A 21,012-nucleotide genomic window follows, 5' to 3' on the forward strand; every position below is an offset into this window, starting at 1 on the left:
AGTAAATCTTACTGGCGTGTACATGACTGATAGATTTCAGGGGGCAACACCAGCTCAAGACATCAATTTTGCGGCCTGATTTCAGCGCCCGGACCGTGGGGGTCTTGCCAGTGTCCGGAGCAGTCCGCCGGGGCCGCTCTGTGAGGCTGGGCCTGGCGGCAGGTGCTGGCTGGGCCCCGCTGTCACCGGGAGGCCCCTCTGCAGCAAGCCCAGGTCACTGCCTCCAGCCCCCAGGCCCTCCCCGGAGACCCCGCTGCCCACACCTAGCACAGCCCCGACTTCAAACAGGTTCCTTGAGGGGGAGGAGAACCAACCGCCTTCATATAAATGTTTAATTGCGAATTAATATTTATGAGGCTCTTGAATGACGGGGCTGAGGGCTTCATAAATATTAACAAGGGATGCGTCTCTCCCCCACCCCGCGTTAATACCTCTGTTTGCGCGGCATCCATTACGCACGCGTCCCTCAGCTTCTGCCCCGGGAACAGAGTGGGACCGGCCCCCTCCCGCGGGGCTCCCGGGGGAGGAGCGCGGCCTCGGGCCTGGCCCACGGTCGCCGGCCCTCCGCGGGTGGGGTGAGCGCTGACCGCGGAAGCCGCATCCCAGCCCCGCCCCAGCTCCGCGCAGCCTGCTCCCCGAGATGCTGCCTCCCCCAGGAAGCCCCCCGGGCCTGCGCGGATGAGCAGCGCGTCCCCTGCTCGCCGTGCTCCTCCCCGGAGGCCGGTGGAGCCAGGCCCACAGCCCCCCAACCCCCGGACCCGGGAGCGGCCCGCCCCAGCAGGTCAGAGCGCCCCCCCCCCCCCCCCCCCGCCCAGGGTCCCGGGTTTCCCGATTGGATGCGGCCGGGGAAGGGGGTCCCCGAGGCCGGGACTGTGGGTGGAGCTCGGGCGCCCTCGCGTGGCTACCGGTGAGGACACCATCGGAGACCCGGGGGTCGCGCCCGGGGCGGAGGAGGACCCCGTGGTGACCCCGGGACCTGAGACAGCCGCCCCTGCCCGGGCTTTCCTCCCCGGCCCTGCTCAGGGACCCCCGCCTCCAGCTGTCTACGGACGCCCCTGCAGGGACGGGAGACGGAGCCCAGCGCCCCTGCCCGCATGCCACCGAGGTAGCCCCACCGGGCAGCCCGCCGCCCCCGCCCTACCTCCCCAGCGCAGACGCGTCTGTGGGGTCCCCGCGCCTGGGGGCCCGCTTCCATCAATCCTCTGCGGGTTCTCACCACCGGCAGGTCCTGGGCCCTGCCGCCCCCCACCCCCGCCTTGCACTTGGGTCTGGGCACTTCCATGGTAGATACAGGGCACAGCCCCAGCGCCGCGCCCCTCCTCTGCATGCCCCCAGTTAGCTTGCGCCGCCAGTGCCTTGGAGGAGGAGGCAGGCAGACACCCCTTCCAGAGCCGGGAGGGAGGGGTGCAAAACCAGCCCCTTGTAGTGTTACCCGCTCGGTGGTGGCTGGGGCTTGAGGGAGAGGGCTCTTCTGCGTGGGCACCGCCCTGTGCTCACCTGGCCCAAGCCGCCCATCCCGCCTGACTCTCAGGGCCGCCTCCCTGCCCCACCCACCGTCTCCTCTCCCCTGATCCCCATGTGGCACACCTGCCCCCTCCTGCAACACAGGCAGCAGGAGGGACCTTCTTAAATGCCAACTTGACCCTGGCAGCACCCTGCTTAACACCCACCTCTGCCTTCCTGCTCTCCGGAGAGACACCACCCTGCCCTGCCCAGCCTGGCCCCTTACTTACCCCTCCAGCTCTCCCGCAGGTCCTCAAAGCAAGTCCGTCTCTGGCCTCAGGGCTTCCTCACTTGCCGTTCCCTGCCTGGAACCGTCTCCCGCCCTCCCTTTACCTACATTTCCCTTGCTTCCATTGTAGCCTGTGGTCTTCCTCGGCCAGCTGGACGCCCGGCCGTGTGACCACTGAGCATCGGGCAGGAATAACAATGCAAAGAAACGGAAGGTCACGGACCCGACGCGTTGCGGGTGACCGTTCTGAGTGGAAGGAGAACAGCTGTGGGAACAAACAGGTGGCCCGTGAGCCCCCGGGTCCCCGGGGCGAGAGGACCCGGGGCCGGCTGGGGCACCACCCTGCCGCACCGCTGCCTGGTCCTGCCTTTCCGCTGGCGGTAGGAGTCGGGGACCCCGATTTTGTTTGCTAGAGCGCTGCAGGAACAGGGCCCCACACGGCCTCGCGGGAAATTAAATTTGGAAATGAGGTACCAGGTTTGGCAGGGACCGCAGCGGAGCCCCCCCAGAGCCCCGCTGACAGTCCGTGGAGCCCACATCACAGCTATTAACCTTTTGCCCCAAAACACGTGGAGGAGAGCTGCCAGAAACCTGGGAGGATTTGCCTAAGTGACAGTCACCGCGGGAGGCCAGCCCACCTTGCACAGCGATTGCCAGATCGAAACGATGAGTGAGGGAAAAGGGAGTATTAATGGAACAGGTAACCACCGTGAATTAATAGATACACAGGGCCCGGCGTTCAACAAAGAACGTGTGTGAGGACCCCCGGAAAACCTCAGCAGGTTCCTAAAAGGGGAAACGGAGGGGCGCCTGGGGGCTCAGTCAGTTAAGCGGCGGACTCCTGATTTCGGTTCAGCTCATGACGTCACAGTTCGTGAGTTCAAGCCCCGCGTGGGGCTCTGCGCAGACAGTCCGGAGCCTGCTTGGGGTTCTCTCTCTCTCCCTCTCCTTCTGCCCCTCCTCTGCTCGCTCTCTCTCTGTTTCAAAATGAATAAATGAATTTCTGAAAGGAGGGGGGGCCGGTGCAGGCCGTGCTCCCTGGCCCCGTGCAGGAACACAGAGCCAACAGCAGGTAAGGTCTCTCCAAGCGGACCCCCCCGCGGACCGCACCCCACCGGCCCCGCACGGCCCTGCTGCCTCGAGCGCAGGGCCAGGTCCTCTGTGTCCTGGAGGCTGAACGTGACAAAGCGTTCACAGACGCCCCTCACGGGCGGCGCTCCGGTCCCGTCAGCTGCCACGGCCAGGGCCCCACGCGGCTCACACGGTCTTCTGAGCTGAAGAGGAAATGCAACATGAAACGTCACATCACAGACCCTTGGTCAGTTTGGGGACGAGGGCGCTGATGCCAAAAACCCCGACGTGGCCCAGGAGACCGTGGATCGCCGCGACTCTGACCCGGGTGACAGGGCGTGAGACTACGTGTTCCTTTAAGAGGCCGGACGCGGAAAAACACCCCATCCAGAGCCAGGCCCCGGTCCCCCCTCCCCCCCACTGCCTGTGAGTGACACTTGTCACCGCGCAGCCTGGGTTCTCCTTGGGAACACGTGACTTCTAAAGCATAGGGGAGCAGAACACACTGTGCATGCGGGGAGGGAACGCCAGGCATCCACAGCCCCAGCTGGACTCCACTGGCCACCGTCGCCTCCTCAAGGTCAGGGACACGGAGGGACAGCCGGCCGGTGCCCACAGCGCAGGGCTCCTTCCACAGGACGCTTCAAACACGTCCTCCCACGGCAAAGCGGACCCCAGTGCCCACCCTCCCGAGTCGGCCACCCCGCGTTGTCCAGATGGGCCCCCCGCCCCGTCAGCTGTCTGTCCCTCGGATGCACACCTCCGCCCAGTCTCTGAAAGCTCTCCAGCAGACAGACGGTTAACTAACTAGACTTCGGAAGTTGTTTACGGTTCTCTATTTCTTTCCAGGAAAGCTGTAGACGCGGCCCACCGTACTCAGCGGCAGAAGGGGGTGCATGCTGACGCCCGCGGCGTGATGACCCTGAAACCCCATGCGCAGGGGAAGAAGCCAGGCGGGAAGGGCCCCCGCCACGCGATTCCACTCACGTGAAATGTCCCGGGTGGGGGCGCCGGCGGAGATGGAGGGGGCTCAGGGCTGCGGGCCCATCAGCCGAGTGCACCACGAGTGCCTTCTAACAGAAGCCACTCCGGAACATTCTTCCTGCCGCTCCCCTAAGTCCCCGTCCCCACCCCCAGGGGCAAACCTGATTGTGCCCCATCCCCAACTCCCCACGAGAGCAATCACACAGCAGAGGCCTGTGCACGCGCCTTCCACGCAGGGTTTCTGGGGTCACGGCACGTGCTAGAGGTTCACACGGGCGGTCTGAAAGCAAGCGGCGGCTCAGACTTCCAGATACTTCCAACAAAACCACAATATCATGATGGAATCCTCACCATCGTCACCTTGAGAGAGACAGTTCTTTTTTTCTTTTTTTTTTTTAACGTTTACTTATTGTTGAGACACAGAGAGACAGAGCACGAGCAGGGCAGGGGCAGAGAGAGAGGGAGACACAGAATCTGAAGCAGGCCCCAGGCTCCAAGCTGTCAGCACAGAGCCTGATGCGGGGCTCGAACTCACAAACCGCGAGATCAGACCCAAGCCGAAGTCAGACGCTTAACCTACTGAGCCACCCAGGTGTCCCCCCCTCTTTTTTTTTTTAATGGGGATTGTTTTAATCCCTACTTCCACAGTGAGTATTCCTCGCTGTGAGAAAGTTAGTATCGAGAGCCAAACTTCTGCTACGTCTCAAAGACTTAGCTCTAAGCACCTTTGTTCACCCAAGGACACTGGGGACAAAAGAAGTCTTGTTTCCGTAGTTACAAATAGCACATTGATTCACTCTCCGGGATCACGGAGGCGGCGGGGTGTGGCGGGCGCCCGCGCAAGTCCGGGCGCTGGACCTCACTCCCCCCAAAACTGCCAGCCCCTGCTCGCCCAGGAAGTCTTTGGGGACTCCCCACATCCCACCCCCGCCCCCCCCCCAATCCCAGACCTGATTCAGGGCCACTGGTCCCCGAAAACAAAGGAGGGTGATGCCGCCTCCGGCCACCAGATGGCGCTCCTCTCACCCAACTAGCCGGGGCCAGCGGCAGGTGGTTCCCAGCACCTGCCAGAGGGAGGGCTCCCTGCACCTGCGGAATTGGTGGGGTCACTGGGAGCCGCCATCCTGGGTGCTAGCTCAGCCCCCCGCCCCCGGCCAGCCCCCTCCTCTCGCTGGCCCCCACCCTGGGGCAGAGGCACTGGATGTGACAGGACTGGGGACATGATGCCCTGGAGCTCTGGCACGATGTGAAGGATCCCACAGCTGGGTGGACCCCCACCCCCACAAAGGCAGGCGGGGCCCCTGCTGGGACCCAGGCTTGGCCACGAAGGTCCTGAAGGTGGCTGGGTGTCGGGGACCCCTGTTCTGTCTTCTGGCCCCCTGCAGAGCTCCGGAGTCCCAGCTCCAGGGAAGGTGGTCCCGTGCCCCTTCAGAGAATGACCGCGCGCGGCCCGCTGGAGGGAGGACCTGTGCCCAGGGCCACCCGGAGCCAGCCCTGACTCGTCCAGCTGAGAGCTGTGTGACCTGGCCGTGGTCACTGCCTGTGGGGCTGAGCTTGGCATGTCCTGAGTCTGGGGTGGTGACTCCTGTCAGCGACCGAATCTGCAGTGGGCCCCTCCCCCGGAGGATGTGTCCTCAGCGCCTGCAGAGCTCTTGTGGCGTCCCCTGGCCCCTGTGTGGTCCGTGCCATCCGCCCACACATCCCGTGGTCCCGTCCACCTGGGTGGGCGTTTTCCCGGATTTCCCTTAGACAGTCTAAGACCTAAGAGCCCCAGGGCCTAATAATCGTACAAAAACGCGTCCCAGTGTTAGTCATTCTGGCTCAGTTTCCCTGAGTGTACGTGACGTGTCCTTTCAGCACGTGAGTCCCAGACTTTGCGGACCAGGTGGGTTGACGTGGGTTTTAGTGTTTCGCGACTGCTCTGCTCGGGTGCTGTGGGGTTTCCCCGGGACGTCCGATTATACGCTGTTGGTTCCTCCGCTTTCTCTCCTTCCCTTGCACCGCGATCGACACGTAACTTACACGTCACGCCCTTCGCCCATCTCACGCGTGCCATTCGACGGTTGTCAGCGTCTTTACAAAGTCGTGCAGCCAAACCACGAACCTGCTCTACTCTCAGGACGTTTCCTCGCCCCGAAGGGACACCTCACCCCTGTTAGCCGTCCCAGCCCACACCCCCAGCGACGCCGCAGCTCCGCCCTCCGTGCGGCCGCCCGGCTGCGCCTGCGCAGATGCCCCGCGCGCCCACCTGCCCCCACCTGTCGAGGCGCGTCTGGGCGCTTGTTGGCCGTGGCGCAGCTGCGCCTGGAGACACCCCAGCGTCCCGCTTTGCCCCTTTCCTCGATTTTCCGCTTTCTCTCCAATCCTTTTCATGCGTTTTTACTTCCTTCTATGCTTCTCCTAATGCTTTTGTGTGCCTCCACTTTTGTGGCCCCTCTGCTCTAATCTTCATTTCCAAACTCATGTTGTTTATTTCTAATTCTGATTTGCGGTATTTTTCACATATCGTATGATTCCTGCGGTCTTCAAGCTCGTTTTGAAGTGTTGCGTCGTGTATGCGCGTGGTAGCCAACCGCCCAGAGGGCCTGTGCGTCCTCGGCGCCCAGAATTCCTGCCCCTGTGGGCTGTGGGCTCCCACCTGCTTCAAATCAGGGTCAATGTTGCACGCGGCGCGCGTGAAGGACGTCGCCCGTGCTGGTTTCTGGGACTAGGTCATCCGTGGGATGGCGGCCGCCCCCTTCGTTTCTCGGAGCACTTGTGGGGGCGGGGGGTGGGGGGGGGCAGCCGTCATGTGGTGAGGAAGCTCCAGCAGCTCACATGGAAAAGCCCGCAGAGAGTCACAGAGAGGCCCGCGTGGAGACCCACACGGAGGGGAGCACTCAAAGGGGCCCACGTGGAGGGGAGCACATGGGGGGCACACACGGAAGGGAAAACTCAGAGGGGAGCACACAGAGGGGAGCACACGGAGGGGTGCACAAAGAGGGGCCTACATGGAGGGGCGCACAGGGTACCGCATGGGTTTTGTGGGCCTCTCTGCCCGTGGGCCCCCGTCTCCTGCAGGGACACTAACCCTCTCCTCCTCGTCCTCTGTTTTCCTTCGAGCGTCTGTGCAGGTTCTGACCATGAGTCACTCCACGGCTCAGGCTCCTGTGAAATCCGTTTCTGGTGCTGCTCCTCCCACACCTGCCCCAGGTCCGTGTCCCTCTGCCCGCCCCCTGCCGTCTAGCTGGCCTTTCCTGTGACTGTGTTGACCCTGCACGTCCCCGTGTGGATCTGTCCCTCTGAGAGCTCAGGGTGGCCTGACTGCTGACCCTCGCCTCCCCACTGAGGTGGTGCCCTCCCTGGGCAGGTGGACGGGTGACCACACCCCCCTGTGCCCCGGGGGTAGGGGGACCTCCACCTCGCCTTATTCCCGCTGCCGCTCTACACGGCCAGTCTTACCTGCAGTGGTTCCTGTCGCCCTGCCCGTGCTGGCCCTGCCGTCACGACTTGCCCCAGGTTCAGCTGCCCGGGTCCCCATTTGTCGTCTACGATCATGGTTGCCAAACCTACTGCTGCCTTTTCTCATGATTTTTTCTTGTTTCTTACTGATAAAGGACCCCTTTATCTACTCGCGTGGATCTCACCCGTTGGCTGTATTTGATTTGAGGTCTTCATGCTCATCTACATCACATTCTCGGTGCATCTGTCCCCGTGACGGTGCCCCACACGCTGAGCAGGGGCCGCGCACCGGCGCCTCTGGCCACTGTGGCCCGAGAATGCGCATTCTGGCTCTGGTTCTGTGTCGTGAGCTGCCCGGCCTAGCCGCGTATCCCCAGAGCCCGAGGGGGACGGGAGACGCCTCCCGTGAGACCAAATGTATGTTTGCTCTGCATCGTGCTTCTGGCTCCCTAACCCCCTGGGGTTTTCCAGGTGAGAAGAGCCAATAAGGTGTCTTTTGTATCATAATGGGGAGACGCTGGAAAGCCCCTAGGATCGCACTGGTGGCCAGGGATCCAAGCCTGTGATCTGAGAGCAGGAACCACCTGGCCTCTGGGAGGGGAGAGGGCCTGGGGGTTGCATGGATCACCTATGGCCAATGACTTGATCAAGCCTCCGTAAAAAGCCAAAGAAGGATGGGGTTGGGGTCAGAGAGCTTCGGGCGGTTGAACTCTTGGAGACTGGGGACAGCCGTGTGCTCAAGGGCTCGAGGGGGCTCCACCCCTCCCCTCCCCTCGCCCTGCCCGGCTCTGCAGCTCTTGGGCTGTTCTGAGTTCTAGCCTTGACGATGACCAGCTGATAGACTAAGTAAAGTGTTCCCTGCGAGCTGCCCTAGCCAACCAGGTGGGCCCACCGAGGGAGTCACTGGAACCTCCGATCTATAGCCAGCTGCTCAGAGGCACAGGTGACAACCAGGACGGCCACCGGCATCTGGAGTTGGGGGAGGGGCAGTCTTGTGGGACCCAGGGGGCTGAGGCCAGTCCCCAGGAGGACGGTGTCGGAACCGAGGAGAGTTGTAGGGCCCCCGCGGGTGGGGGGGTGGGGGAGCTGATGTGGGAGGCATATTCTCCCTGCAAGTGCCCTCAGCAAGCCCCCCGCCCGGCGAGGGCTCCCTAACCACCAATCGCCCACCCGGGTGCCAAGGCCGAGGGCGGAGGTGGGCTCCCCAGCAGCCATCACCTTGTTCTCAACAGCCCTCGCCCTGGAGGGCCAGACCCCCACCTCTTCCTGGCCCTCCCCACCGCCCCGCAGCCACCCCGTTCCAGACAACCTCAGTGCCCGGGTTTCCCCCTGGGGTCCATCCTTGTCCTCCTTCTGTGGTCCCCCCGGGGGGACGGGGCAAGAGCCCGCATTAGCCAGGAACCAGGACAGGACAGAGGAGACAGGCCATGGAGGGGCCCTGGTGGGGAAGACGCCTCCCACCCCGGGAGCTCTGCTCTTCTGCTGAGACGTCTTAGCTTCGGCAGGGTGGGCACCCGTGGCTGGTTAGAGGGGCCCCTAGGAAGCCTGCTGGTAGTGGACGAGGCCGTTCCCTCGTCTCTCAGCAGGGCCTGGGGGCCTGAGGAGGCCGGGACCACCCCCCTGCCACACACACACACAGCAAACCTCCACCAGCTGCTCCGCGGGGCCCTGTGAAGCTGGGAAGGACTCCGGGGCAGCGAGGGGCAAATACTGTCCCCCCTCAAGAAGGTCGAGTTATTCACTAGCCTCCAAAATAAATAAATGAGCACCACAGTACTTAACGGAACGTGTTTTAATTCTTACCTTGACCAGAGAAGTAATCCCCCTGCCGGACATGAGTGCGTGCTTCCAGGTCGTCCTGCACACTTGTCCCGCCTTCCAGCGGACACGGGCTGTCCCCGCGTGCCCCGCCCCTACACCCTGGGATGGCCCCACCCCCACGCCCACGGATGGCCCTGCCCCCAGACCTTGCCCCCAGACCCCGCAGGCGCAGCTGTGGGAGAAAGGACCCCCTGGCGTTCTGGAGACTGAGGGTTGGCCCCGGGGACACCTGGGAAGAGACCGGGGGGCGTGGGGGTCCACGCGGGAAAGTGCCCTCCAGGACCAGGAGCTCCGGGTCCCTTCTGCGGGCCCAGCTTCGATAGCTGTCTGCTGTGGGCTGAACTGTGTCCCTCCAACTCACGTGTTCAAGCCCATATTCCAGTGTGACTGGATTTGGAGACAGGCCTGGGCGGGGGGGGGGGGGGGGGATGTCAAGGTTAAATGAGGTCATAAGGTCCTGATCGGATGGGGTGGCACCCTCACGAGAGCAGAAACCCCAGAGCCCGCTGGCCGTGGGAGGACACAGCAAGAAAGTGGCCTCTGTGGGCAGGGAGGGCCTCCTCCTGGAACCTGACCCTGCCTGCACCTTGCCCTTGAACTTCAGCCTCCAGAACGAGAAACCAATGTCGTCTAAGCCCCCAGCCTGTGGTGCTCAGTTCCAGGGGCCCTGGCCCCCGATGGCCTGCCCCTGCCCATGAGGCTGCTGGGAGGTGTCACCCACAGCCACTGAGGCCCCAGGTGGGTCCTGAGAAGGGCTGACATGCGCCAGCAGCTGAGATAGAAAGACCTGTGTCCCTGGAATGCAGCATCCCCTCCCAGGGCAGGTGACATCCCAGTCACAAAGGCCTTCCGTGCCTTTGGCCAGGTGACCCCCGGGTGACTGGAGGGATGGCAGCCTCCGGCAGTCGCGAGACCACAGCACCTGCAGGGCACCAGGAACAGGGCACAGATTTGCCCCCCACCGGGCCACAGGGGCTCCGTGATAGGACCACGTGACCACCTCTCAGCGCTCAGACTCTCTTCTGGCCTCGACTCACCTTCCTGTGACTAATCTGTCATCCACAACACATCATGGACCGAAACAGGCACGGGGGAGCCTTCTGAAGGGGGGGGGGAGTTCGCCCCACCTTGTTCCGGGTGCAGGTCCCACCGTCTGCTTGTCAAATGCCTGTGCGTTTCACTGCATGCAAATCGTCCCTCAAACACACACACCCCAGAAAAGTCGTCATTACTTTAAAAAGTCAGAAAATACAGACGACCGAAAGATACGAATCCCCAAAGTGTGGTGCACAGAGGCCGCCTTGGAATGTGCTGACTTCCGTCAGTAACAGAACACGATATTCCACCAGATCTGCCACAATTATTTTAGTGACTGTGACTTCAAACTACGTGTAAACCAAAAAATTTTTTGAAATTTTTTTTTAACTTTTTAAATTTATTTTTGAGAGAGAGACAGAGCATGAACGGGGGAGGGTCAGAGAGAGGGGGAGACACAGAATCTGAAACAGGCTCCAGGCTCTGAGTGGTCAGCACGGAGCCCGACGCGGGGCTCCAACCCACGGACAGTGAGATCGTGACCTGAGCCTAAGTCGGCCGCTTAACCGACTGAGCCACCCAGGCGCCCCCCAAAATTTTTTTCAACAAATTACCTACCGTTGGGAATTCACCGCTTGTAGGGTTTTTCTTTCAACGTTGTGAACGGTTCTGCCGTCGGCACCCTGGCCGCTCCCTCTCAGTGCCGGTTCCAAGTCACCATCTTGGTCTACGGCCGGACCACCCTGAACGCGCCCCATCCGTCTAAGTTCTCGCCTTGAGACAAGTCCCAGGATTGGTATCGCTGGGGCAAAATGCACCCCCAGTTTTAAAAGTTTGGCCTTTTTTTGTTTGTTTGTTTTAAATGCCATGTGAGAGGCAGTGATTTCAACAGACTTTCTGGTCCTGCCTCTCATTTGATCTTTATTCCCCGGGAGGCTGGGGGTGCTGGGCCTGCAGGGGCAGGAAGGGTGGTCCCCCCCTCCCAGGAAGGTCTCACTCCTTCTGGGGACCGAGAGGAGCCACACACACTAGAGCCTCTGTGCTAAGGCTCAGAGAGCCGTGGGGCCATGGTGGCCTAATGAGCTGAAGTCCCGGAGACAGGAGAGCCCTCGGAGGGCTGACGACCGCCGGTTCCGGGCGCCGGGCCGAGGACTGACCTCGGCCCAGGCGGGGAGCCTCGGTGACCGAAAGAGAGCCCAGCGAGGCTTCCCACAGCCACGGGGGCAAGGTCCTCGGACACGACACACCGTTGGTCCCACACACCCCAAGACACTTGTGAAATCTTGGTGCTGTGCCCGGCCAGGCTCCCCGTTAAATCTCTGATGAGACCAGCCCCTAAACCAAGGCTAGCCAGAGCAAGACCGGGTCTCACCAAATGACGCCCCATCTGCCCTGCTCTGTCCAGATCGGGTTGTGGGCTCCAGCCCTCCTCCGTCCTAACTGCCCGAGGGCAGCTCCCAGCAAAGGCCGGGCGTCTGCGATGGGACCAGCTCCGTGCACAACCGTCCACAATCGCTGACACGGAGACACCTGTCCAACAGCGCGGGCGCGGTGGCACCCAGACCCAGGCTGTAGGACGTGGACGCTCAGGAGAAGGGACTCGCATCCCACGCTGGCGCCCTATGTCGGCGGGCAGGCTAAAACCCCGGCGGAACCCACAGTCTTGCCGCTTGAAGCACCAGAGGGCGGAGCCGGGGGTGGTCGCAGCGGCTGGAAGGCGAGAGGAGACCCCAAAGGGGAGCCCGGAATACCCCCTGATAAGTTCTGCTCAAACCCCTGGCTGGTCTGTGAGCCACGCGGGCAGGGGACACAATCCAAGCAGCTCAGCTAACGGCACAGAGATCCCACGCAGAAGGGACAGCGTTTACGGTTTGAGTTGCTCAATAAAACAAGAAAACGAACGATGCGAGAGGGAACACGACACAGCCCCAAGCCTCCACGGCTCCCCAGTCACGACGGGCACGCGAAGCAGCAGGAAAGGTGACTGACGCCCAAGAGAAGTCGCAGAAGCCGAAGACATCCCGGGAGAGGGCTGCGGAAAACACCCTCCCGGGAGAGAGTGCATCAGACCCGGACGAGTCTCCCACGCCCTGCGCTAAGAGCAAGGCTGGAGGAACCGTGCATTTGGGCTAAAGGAAAACGACCCCAGGTGTAGACACGAAAATACAGAAAAATGTGAAGAACCCGTAAAAGGGTGAGTATGTGTGAACAAAAGATAGTGCAAAACAACGTTCGGAATCCCTCGCCGAGTTTATTTACTATTTTTTAACGTTTATTTATTATTTTTGAGAGAGAGAGAGAGAGAAACCAGGGGAGGGGCACAGAGCGGGAGACACAGAATCTGAAGCAGGCTCCAGGCTCTGAGCTGTCAGCACAGAGCCAGATGTGGGGCTCAAACTTGTGAACCTCGAGGTCATGACCTGAGCCAAAGTCTGACGCTTAACCAACTGAGCCACCCAGGCCCCCTGAAATCCCTCGCTGAGTTTAAAACACAGGTAAAACTTCGGGCGTCACAGCTGCGACAGAAAAGGTGGCGGGTGGGGCGGTTGCAATACGAATGAGCAGCAAAGGCTTGTGTCCGGGATGTGTAAATATATAAAGAGCTCCTGCAAATCAACAAGAAAAAGATAGACCACCCCATAGAAAAGCGGGCTCGCAGACGAGGGAGACTAAGGCCAAGGAGACACATGGGGCAAACAGCGCCAGGTACCTTGAGTAGGGGCGCGAGTGCCAGCAGCTCCCAGGGGAGCTTTGGGGCAGCGGCTGGGGCCAGGCCTACCATCGGCGTGTTGGCCACAGGGTGGTCCAGACTGTGGCTTCGGATGCGCTTGTCTGTGTCATTGCCACTTCAGTGAAAGTGTCCTGGGCGGAGCCACCGAAGCCACAGTGAGGAGAGAGAAGAGTGACGCAGAGAGAGGAGGAAGCCGGAGAGGCTGCCCCGGCCCCGTGTCCACAAGGCTCGTTCGGCCTCCGCCGTGGCGGCCGTGGCTGCAGACACAGGAGGCCCGTTCTTTTAGCCACCCCGGCGTCCTTTGTTGTGATAAAATACTTCTCTGAAATTCAACAATTCCTTCTGTTTGAATCCAAAAGAGAGAAATCTGATGTTTGATTTTAGAGTAAAGCATGGCAGGATTACCCCATTCTGCTTGTGAGGGATTCCCGGCCTCCTCCTCTCCACATTTGCGGAGGAAGAGGTCTGGAATAAGGTTTAGCAATTTAACGACGGCTATTTCTCAGTGGTCAAGTTTAAAACAACTTTTACAGACTCTTTTTGCAAGTGTTTACATTATTTGTTACTTTAATGACAAGCATTTTTCAAAATAAGCCATTTCTTATGTGCCTCTGGTTTAGCCCTCACTAGCTGGGTAAACTTGAGCAACTTTCTTAACCTCTCTGAGCCTCCGTATTTACGCTTTTAACATGGAGATAATATCGCCAAGTTCATGGAAAGGATTAAATCAGATCCTGCACGTGGAATGTCAACGTGTCTGTCCTTCCATTGTTTTACCAGCTGACCAGGGCGGGGTTAGCAGATAACACAGAAGAGTCCAGTTAAATCTGAGTATCAGGCAAACAGCAGATAAGTTTCAGCCTAAGTATGTCCCATGCCATATCTGGGATGTACTTATACCCAACATTGCATAGGACATGGTTATATACTTAGACTAAAACAGTATTTATCTGAAATTCAAATTTAACGGGGTGTCCTGTATTTTTATTTACTAAATTTGGCAACCGTACTCAAGGCTGTTGCTGTGCCTTTGTTTACCTGGTTTAACAAGTGCCAAACTTGTGCTCAGCACATGGCAGGCTTCCAATAAACATCGGATGGATGGGTGGATGGATCAATGGATGGACGGATGGATGGACGGATGGGTAGACGGGTGGATGGATGGATGGATGGGTGGACGGATGGGTGGACAGATGGACGGATGGATGGACGGACAGATGGATGGATGGACGGACGGATGGGTAGATGGGTGGATGGACGGATGGATGGGTGGATGGATCGATGGATGAACGGATGGATGGACGGATGGGTAGACGGGTGGATGGATGGATGGATGGATGGATGGACGGATGGACGGATGGATGGACGGATGGGTAGATGGGTGGATGGACGGATGGACGGATGGATGGGTGGATGGATGGGTGGATGGATGGATGGACAGACGGATGGATGGATGGATAGATGGACAGACGGATGGATGGATGAATGGATGGACGGATGGGTAGACAGGTGGATGGATGGATGGATTGATGGATGGATGGATGGACGGATGGGTAGATGGGTGGATGGATGGATGGATGGATGGGTGGACAGATGGGTGGACGGATGGACGGATGGATGGATGGACAGATGGATGGATTGACAGACGGATGGGTAGACGGGTGGATGGATGGGTGGATGGGTGGATGGATGGATGGATGGATGGATGGATGGATGCACGGACGGATGGGTAGACGGGTGGATGGATGGATGGATGGATGGGTGGATGGATCGATGGATGGATGGATGGATGGATGGATGGATGGATGGGTAGATGGGTGGATGGATGGATGGATGGGTGGACGGATGGGTGGACGGATGGATGGATGGATGGACGGACGGATGGATGGATGGATGGATGGATGGATGGACGGACGGATGGATGGATGGATGGACAGATGGACACTGGATACTGTAATGGTTTTAACACTAAGCAGCCTCAAGTATCCCGCGACAGAGCCAGGGTGGAAGCAAAGGGAGTGCCTGCTGATGGGAAGAACCTTGGCTCTGACACCCCTTACCACCTCTGGGCTCACTCTTCTCAGGCTCTGAATCTGCAACATGGAAATGCTCTGCTGTGCCCCAGGCTGCGGGAAGCCCAGTGTGCCGGGGCATGCCCCATGCGTCCTTGACGTGGGAGGGAGGGGACTTGCCTACAGGCTTCAAAGCCTGCCCACCCCCCCACCCCGATTTCACATGAAAGGTGACCTCTCAATTCCCAGCACCAAGGGGTCGCTCCCAGACAGCTGACCATTCCCATGGCCACGGCCAAGCTCGCCAGCCTCTCCAGGCAGCCCTCCAGAGGCCTCTTCAGTGCTGGTGAACCTCGGATACGCCCCTCCCACCTGGGGGTCCTGAGCCCTGGGAACCACATCTTTCCAGAGAGGTCCACCTCTGTCTGTAGGGAAGGGGCTCCCACCGGGCGGGCCCAGGGCACCTGTGGACGTCTTTCAAACCAGCCCCCCTCTTTTGGAGTGCTGCCCCCTTGTTGAACCAAGGCCTTGTGGGAAGCAGCCCACAGTCCTGGCCCCACCCTGTCCCCTGCCACAGAGGCTGCAGGAGGGTGGGAGTCCCCAGAACTCCGGGGTGGGGTGCCTCATTACCAACATCCCCTTCCTCCAAGAGCCCCAGGCCAGGAGTGCTACAGGCGCCAGCATGGGGGAGGGGTGGAGACAAGGCAGAGCTGAGACCAGCAGGGAGCAGGAGAGGGAAAGGGGCCTTCTCCTACCTCCTGGGACTTCGGTGGGGCAATCCCTCTCGGTCTCCTTTCCTCCACCAGGTCGGGTTTCTGGCTCTTGCACCTAAAATGCTCCTGACTACTTCTGTGCCCTGAACAAGAACCACATGGGGTCAGGTCGCAGGGTCAGGCCGAGCCCCATGGGCACCTCCACCAGCGTTCAGGGACCAGGGCGCCATCCTGCCAGCGGGGACCTTCCCGCTGGCTCTGACCCGTGTCAGGTGCACTGCACCATCACCCTGAATATCCTCTAGCGGCCTGAACCCAGAGAGGCAGAGAACACATCTAGGGAGCCGGGCGATGGGCCCCCCACATTGCTCAAGGGGGGCATGTGGTCAGGGGGAGGGCAGGCTGCAGTCTGCCCCCACTGCTTCCTGCCCCCACCTATGCCTCCTATCCCATACCCTGGAACCCTCAGATCCAGCCTGCTCCCTGGTCTGCAGCTGAGGGGGAGGGGTCCTGGGGAGACTAGGGGTCTGGGAGCCCCTTTCTCTCTGGGGCCTCAGTTGCCCATCTGCATGTGACATGACGGGGAAATGTCATCATTCCAGAGGAGCGAGAAGGCAACAGCCTAGGAGCTTGCCCAGAGAGGACACCCCCTCCCAAGGGCCGGCAGGGTGACACAGGGGCAAGGGGAGGGGCTGGAGTCCCCTCGGAGCCGGCAGGAGTCTTCCTGGGGGCGGGGCTTCAGCGACACTTGGCCCAGCCCCTCCCACAGCTGCCGGAGGGGGAAGGGGCGAGGCGTGAGGGGGTGGTTCTCAGGGATTTGCTGAGCCAAGGTTCCCACAGCCCCAGGGGACAGGGGACGTCTGGGTCACCACCGCACTCGGGGGCGAATGGTTGGTACTTGACTCCCCCCCCCCCCCCCCCCGCCACTGCCTGCTAAGCTCAGGACAGACGTGCAGGTTCTGAGGTTCCTAAGCTGGGGACGGGGGAGCCCCCAAGTTGCCCCTTGGTCAGAGCCCCGGTGAGGCCCGGCTTGCTGTGCGGAGCACCAGACAGCACCCCCTCGGATTGGAGAGCCCCCCCCCCCACCGAATTGGAGGGCCCCGTGGGGGCTGAGGTGAGAGCTGCTTTGGGAAAGACCCCCCACCCCCACCCCCGTCAGGCCCAGGGACGGCGCGCCCCCTCCCCCGCCCTCTCCTCCTCCTCCTCTTCCCAAGGAGACAGATGGTGATGGAAACGGCCTCCCTCGTTTTCCGGAGCGTGACTCAGTCCGCAGCTGCTTCCTCAGCCCCACACAGCAGCCTGCCCTCCCCCGCCGGCCCCGCCACTCCCCCTGCAGAACTCAGGCGAGGGGCTGGGAGGTCTCTGCCGGACCGCCCCTCCCCAGGCCCGGGGTGGGGCGGGGGGAGCTGCGGATCCGGGGCCAGGGCCTGGGCTCTGCGCTCCTGGGCTGAGGGGACCCCAGCGAGGCCTCTGGCTTCCTGCCCACCTGACGTCACACCCCTGGGCGGCAGCGGGGACGACCCTGTGTTCTGGGTTCCCCAGGTGTCCCAGGATGTGGAGAGATGTGGGGAGTAAGGCAGGGGAGGGGCACTGCCCGGGGGTGTGGGGGGGTGGGGAGGGCTGAGCCCTGGTTCTCAGGGACACTGACCTCCACCCGCCTGGGAGAGGGCTGAGTACAGGAGGGGGGAAGGGCTAGGAGGGAGCCCCGAGGGAGAAGAAGCAGAGAAATTTCCAGAAGCAAGTCCAGAGGTCAGTGTGGAATGCTGCAGGAACCGGACAGACCAGCCCTTCCCCCAAGGTGGGGGGGGTGTGGAATGAGTATGAGCCACAGCCCAGCAGGGCAGATCCACCCAGGAATCGCCCCTGGGGAACCCCGGACCCCTCAACTCAGAACAGCTCTCCCCCGCACCTGCAAGCCCTCCTTCTGGAAGCCTCCCAAGGACAGTTTGCGGGACCCCCTCCAGTTCCTCCCCACCGTGTCTTTGTTTCTCTCCCTCTCTCCGCTACCCGGCCAGGCCACAGAGCCGCCCCCCAGGACAGGGGCACGGGCGCAGACGCACACCGGCACGCACAGCCGTCTGACCCGCCAGGGCGCTGAGATCTGAAGGCTGTGGTTAGAGCCCCTCTTCCGTGCCCCTGCCAGAGAGAGCCTTGTTCACACACCCCGACACCCCTCTCATCCCACCCCGACCCCCAGCGCCCTGTGGGGATGGGGGGTGGGTTGCAGAAACTGAGCTCAAGGAACTTCAGTCCCTCTGCCCAGGGCCACAGACTGGGGGAGGTCCAGGACCCTAGACCCCAGGCCACAGCACATGGCTCCCTCCACGTGTGGGGCTTGTGCAGGTGGCCAGGCCAGAAGGGGCCTCCTGCTGGCTGACCTGAGGGCCACCTTCCAGCCGGGGACACCAGTGCTCCCAGTCAGTAGGTCCCTGGGCCCCCTGGGGCTCCCGCAGGGGGTCCCCAGACAGCCCTGCAGGCTCTCCCACCCTCGGGGTGCTCCTGCCTGCCTGTGAGCTGCTCCCCACTCTGAATGTCAGGCTCCATAAGTTGGGAACAACAGCCCCCTGGCCCCCTGACCAGGTAGGTGGGAGGAGGGGTGGGGTCGTGGGCGGGAAGGGCCGGTGTGCTTGTGGGAGGGGCGGGGTGGGAGGGGCCCGTGTGCTGAACAGCTGTTTTTCTCCAGGTGGAGCCTGTGGAGACTTGTTCTGGTGGGGAGACTCCCCGAGGTGAGCTGCCTGCCCTCCGTGCAGCCCTGAGTGAGCTCCTAGCCCCTTGGGCCCTGGGTACCGTCTTTGACAGGTGGTGACACCTGCCGGGCCTGGCTGCATGACGCGGACGGGCTGAGCCTGGCGGGCACCCCGGGTCACGTACTGGGCACCCACCGTGGGCACGTGCCACACTGGGTGGCCTTCCGGGCCAGGGCCTGAGGCTCCCTCCCACGCTCTGTCCCCACGGAGCTTCCCACGGCACGTTCCAGAGCCACGGGCACTGCCCCACATCCACATGATGAGGCGAAGCACAAGGCCGGGGCCCGGAGACACCGTGGGGTCATGGCTGAGCAGGACCGCGGCCCCAGAGGACGTCAGCACACGCTGGTCAGGACAAGCTGCCGAGTGTCCCCAATCTTTGTAAATGGCCACCTGCCTCCGGAAGCCTAAGCTGAGCGCATCCTCAGCAAATACTGGGGGGCCTGGCTGCCTTCGACTGCTCAGCACCCCTGTCTCCCAGGTCTTCCCGACAGACCAGGTTTCTGCCCTGTGGCAGAAACCAGAAGCTGACCTCTGACACACACACACACACACACACACACACACACACACACACACACACACTCATGTCTTACCCCACCAGCTCTGGCCAGCTTGGCCGCACATCACAGCCGGCCTGGCCCTGCCCCCTTGCCTCCCTCCCTGCACCCAGGGATCCTTCCTGATAGGTCAGGTCTCCCTCCCAGATCGCTGCCCCGCCCTTTCTAACCCTTCCCCTGCTCTCCCTGCCCTGCTCCGAGGCTTGTCCAGAGAGCCTCCCCAGACTTCTCACCCCCCCAGCCCCTGGTCCACAGTGGCCGGCTGGTCCCCACTGGGTCACCCCTGGGCCTGGTCCCCTCTACCCGCCTCCACAACATCGCTCTCCCTATCACAGAGAGAGGAGGGCGCTGCTCAGAGGGTTTCACGCAACTCACACCGTTGAACCCCCCAGAAGAGCTGGGTGGGACCGGTGTTTCCACCCTCCCTCCAAGGGGCCCCAGATCCAAGCAGCCGTGGTGCCTGGCAGCATATACGCACAGAACCAGCATCCGGGCCCCCGGGGCCAATGGCTACGATGCTCCTGGGCTGGACCACTGGGCCACACTGCCCACTGTCCACAGGGCGTGACCAGCCTCCAGGGGGGCCCTCCCCAGCCAGGTCAGGCCCACCCAGGCCCACTTCTGGAATGCAGCCCATGGCGCTCGCTCCCTGACCGAGCAAGGCCACGCGGGTGGTGGTCAGACGGCACCTACCCCCGCCCCCCTTGCCCAGCCTGCCCAGCCCCCACCTCGCCACTGCCCCCACCAGCAGCCACTCCTGGGTGTCGGGAGGCAGGCCATGATTCAGGCCTGAGTCAGCAGCTTTAGGAGAAGGACTTGGCCGCTTCTGCCAGCACGGGGGGGGGGGGGGGGGGGGGGGGGGGCAGGGAGAAGAGTCTAGGCTCTGTTGGCTGGGGTCACTGGGGTCCCCTGGCCAGGGCACACCTGATGGAGCCCCAGAGCCCTCTTCTGGGGGAAGTTTACACACACACAGCCTGCCATCTGGGGGTCGGGTCTGGAGCAGTGGGAGCCAGTGGAGGAGAGACCACACGCAGTGAGGTGGGGTCTCGGCCGGAGGGGCTGCTCTCTGGGCTCGCTCAGGCTGCAGCCCACCCATGTGCCCCCTCCCAAGAGGAAACGGAGCTACAGGCTGACACAGTCACTCAGCAAACACCCCTGGGCGCCTCCCCAGCCAGGCCCTGTGCCGGAAAAGCAAACACGGGGATGGGGGGGGGTGGCGGGACACCCAGCCATGGGGCAATTCACTGACTGGAATGTGCAGAGAAACAGCTTTGGCTCCCGGGGGTGGGGGTGGGGGGGCGGGGGGGTGTCGAGGGCTCCTGAGAAGCTAAAGCAGGGAGGGGCCTCCCGCTGTCCCCCTCCCGCAGGCTTTGAATCTGGATCTTGCAAATGCGTCTGTGCTCAGTGAGTACGTGGGACTCGGTTAAAAATGGGAATAAGAGAAGTCATCCTCAGGACAGCCATCAGCAGAAAGCCTGGCGCCACACTTGTCCGTCGCCTTCAGGGACGAGACGCTGTGTCGGCTGAGCCCGGCTGGGGACACGTCCGGAAGGACCTACCATCCAGAGGCTCGGTGGCCATCGGCCCCTGGGCGCCCTCGCCCTGTGAGCCGCCCCCAACTTGGCAAAGGGAGGGGCTGCACCCGTGGGGCTGAGAGACCAGGGGCCAAGCCCAGTCACCGCTGTCAAATTAGCACCTGACTTCTGGTTAGTCTAAAAAATACGACCCAAGTAACCGGAGTCGACGGATAGAGGAAACGGTGCCTGGGGCGGCCCCAAAGGGCTTTGCCCAGGAGCCGGGGAGAGCCTGGCGGGTCCTGAGCCGACCATGTGGCGGGGACAGTCCGGGGTTCGTTCTGTGGCAGAGCAGGGAAGGTGGGGGGAACCACTCCGACCACCACCCCGGCACCCCCTGCCACACCTGGTCTGGAAACACAGGCTAATCAGGCAGACAAATGACACACAGGCCTGTGCAGAGAGAGGTCAAAGTTCGGTGGAGACAAGGGACAACAGGTGCCTGGTGCCCAGAGGCAGAGAGTCTCCGTGGAGGGAGGCGTCACCCCTGCAGCGCCCATGCAGAGGTGTGGGAGAGAGCCTTCGCGGCCAGTGTGGGCAGAAGAACCACCTTGGGGTCGTAGCTTTTTGGTTATTTTTAACCCTTAAGCC

At 61.9% G+C, this 21,012-nt stretch overlaps 3 long non-coding RNA genes across 4 annotated transcripts; all 3 read left to right on the forward strand.

Moving 5' to 3' along the window:
- The first annotated feature begins 655 nt into the window (after nucleotides 1-655).
- On the forward strand, nucleotides 656-4,205 carry LOC123386220. The gene is made up of 2 exons (XR_006600043.1): nucleotides 656-781; nucleotides 1,863-4,205. It is a non-coding gene; the product is annotated as an uncharacterized LOC123386220 (long non-coding RNA).
- Nucleotides 4,206-4,289: 84 nt separating this feature from the next.
- LOC109501060 lies at nucleotides 4,290-9,004 on the forward strand. Of its 2 annotated transcripts, XR_002159063.3 has the most exons (4): nucleotides 4,290-6,979; nucleotides 7,384-7,699; nucleotides 8,047-8,171; nucleotides 8,812-9,004. It is a non-coding gene; the product is annotated as an uncharacterized LOC109501060 (long non-coding RNA). The 2 variants fall into 2 exon arrangements; XR_002159062.3 differs by having other exon boundaries at nucleotides 7,384-8,171.
- A 7,323-nt stretch (nucleotides 9,005-16,327) lies between these two features.
- Nucleotides 16,328-19,681, forward strand: LOC123386222. Its single transcript, XR_006600045.1, has 3 exons — nucleotides 16,328-16,654; nucleotides 17,556-18,120; nucleotides 18,224-19,681. It is a non-coding gene; the product is annotated as an uncharacterized LOC123386222 (long non-coding RNA).
- The last annotated feature ends 1,331 nt before the right edge of the window (nucleotides 19,682-21,012 follow it).

The sequence above is a fragment of the Felis catus genome, chromosome B3 (assembly GCF_018350175.1).
Source record: "Felis catus isolate Fca126 chromosome B3, F.catus_Fca126_mat1.0, whole genome shotgun sequence".
Classification (NCBI taxonomy): domain Eukaryota; kingdom Metazoa; phylum Chordata; class Mammalia; order Carnivora; family Felidae; genus Felis; species Felis catus.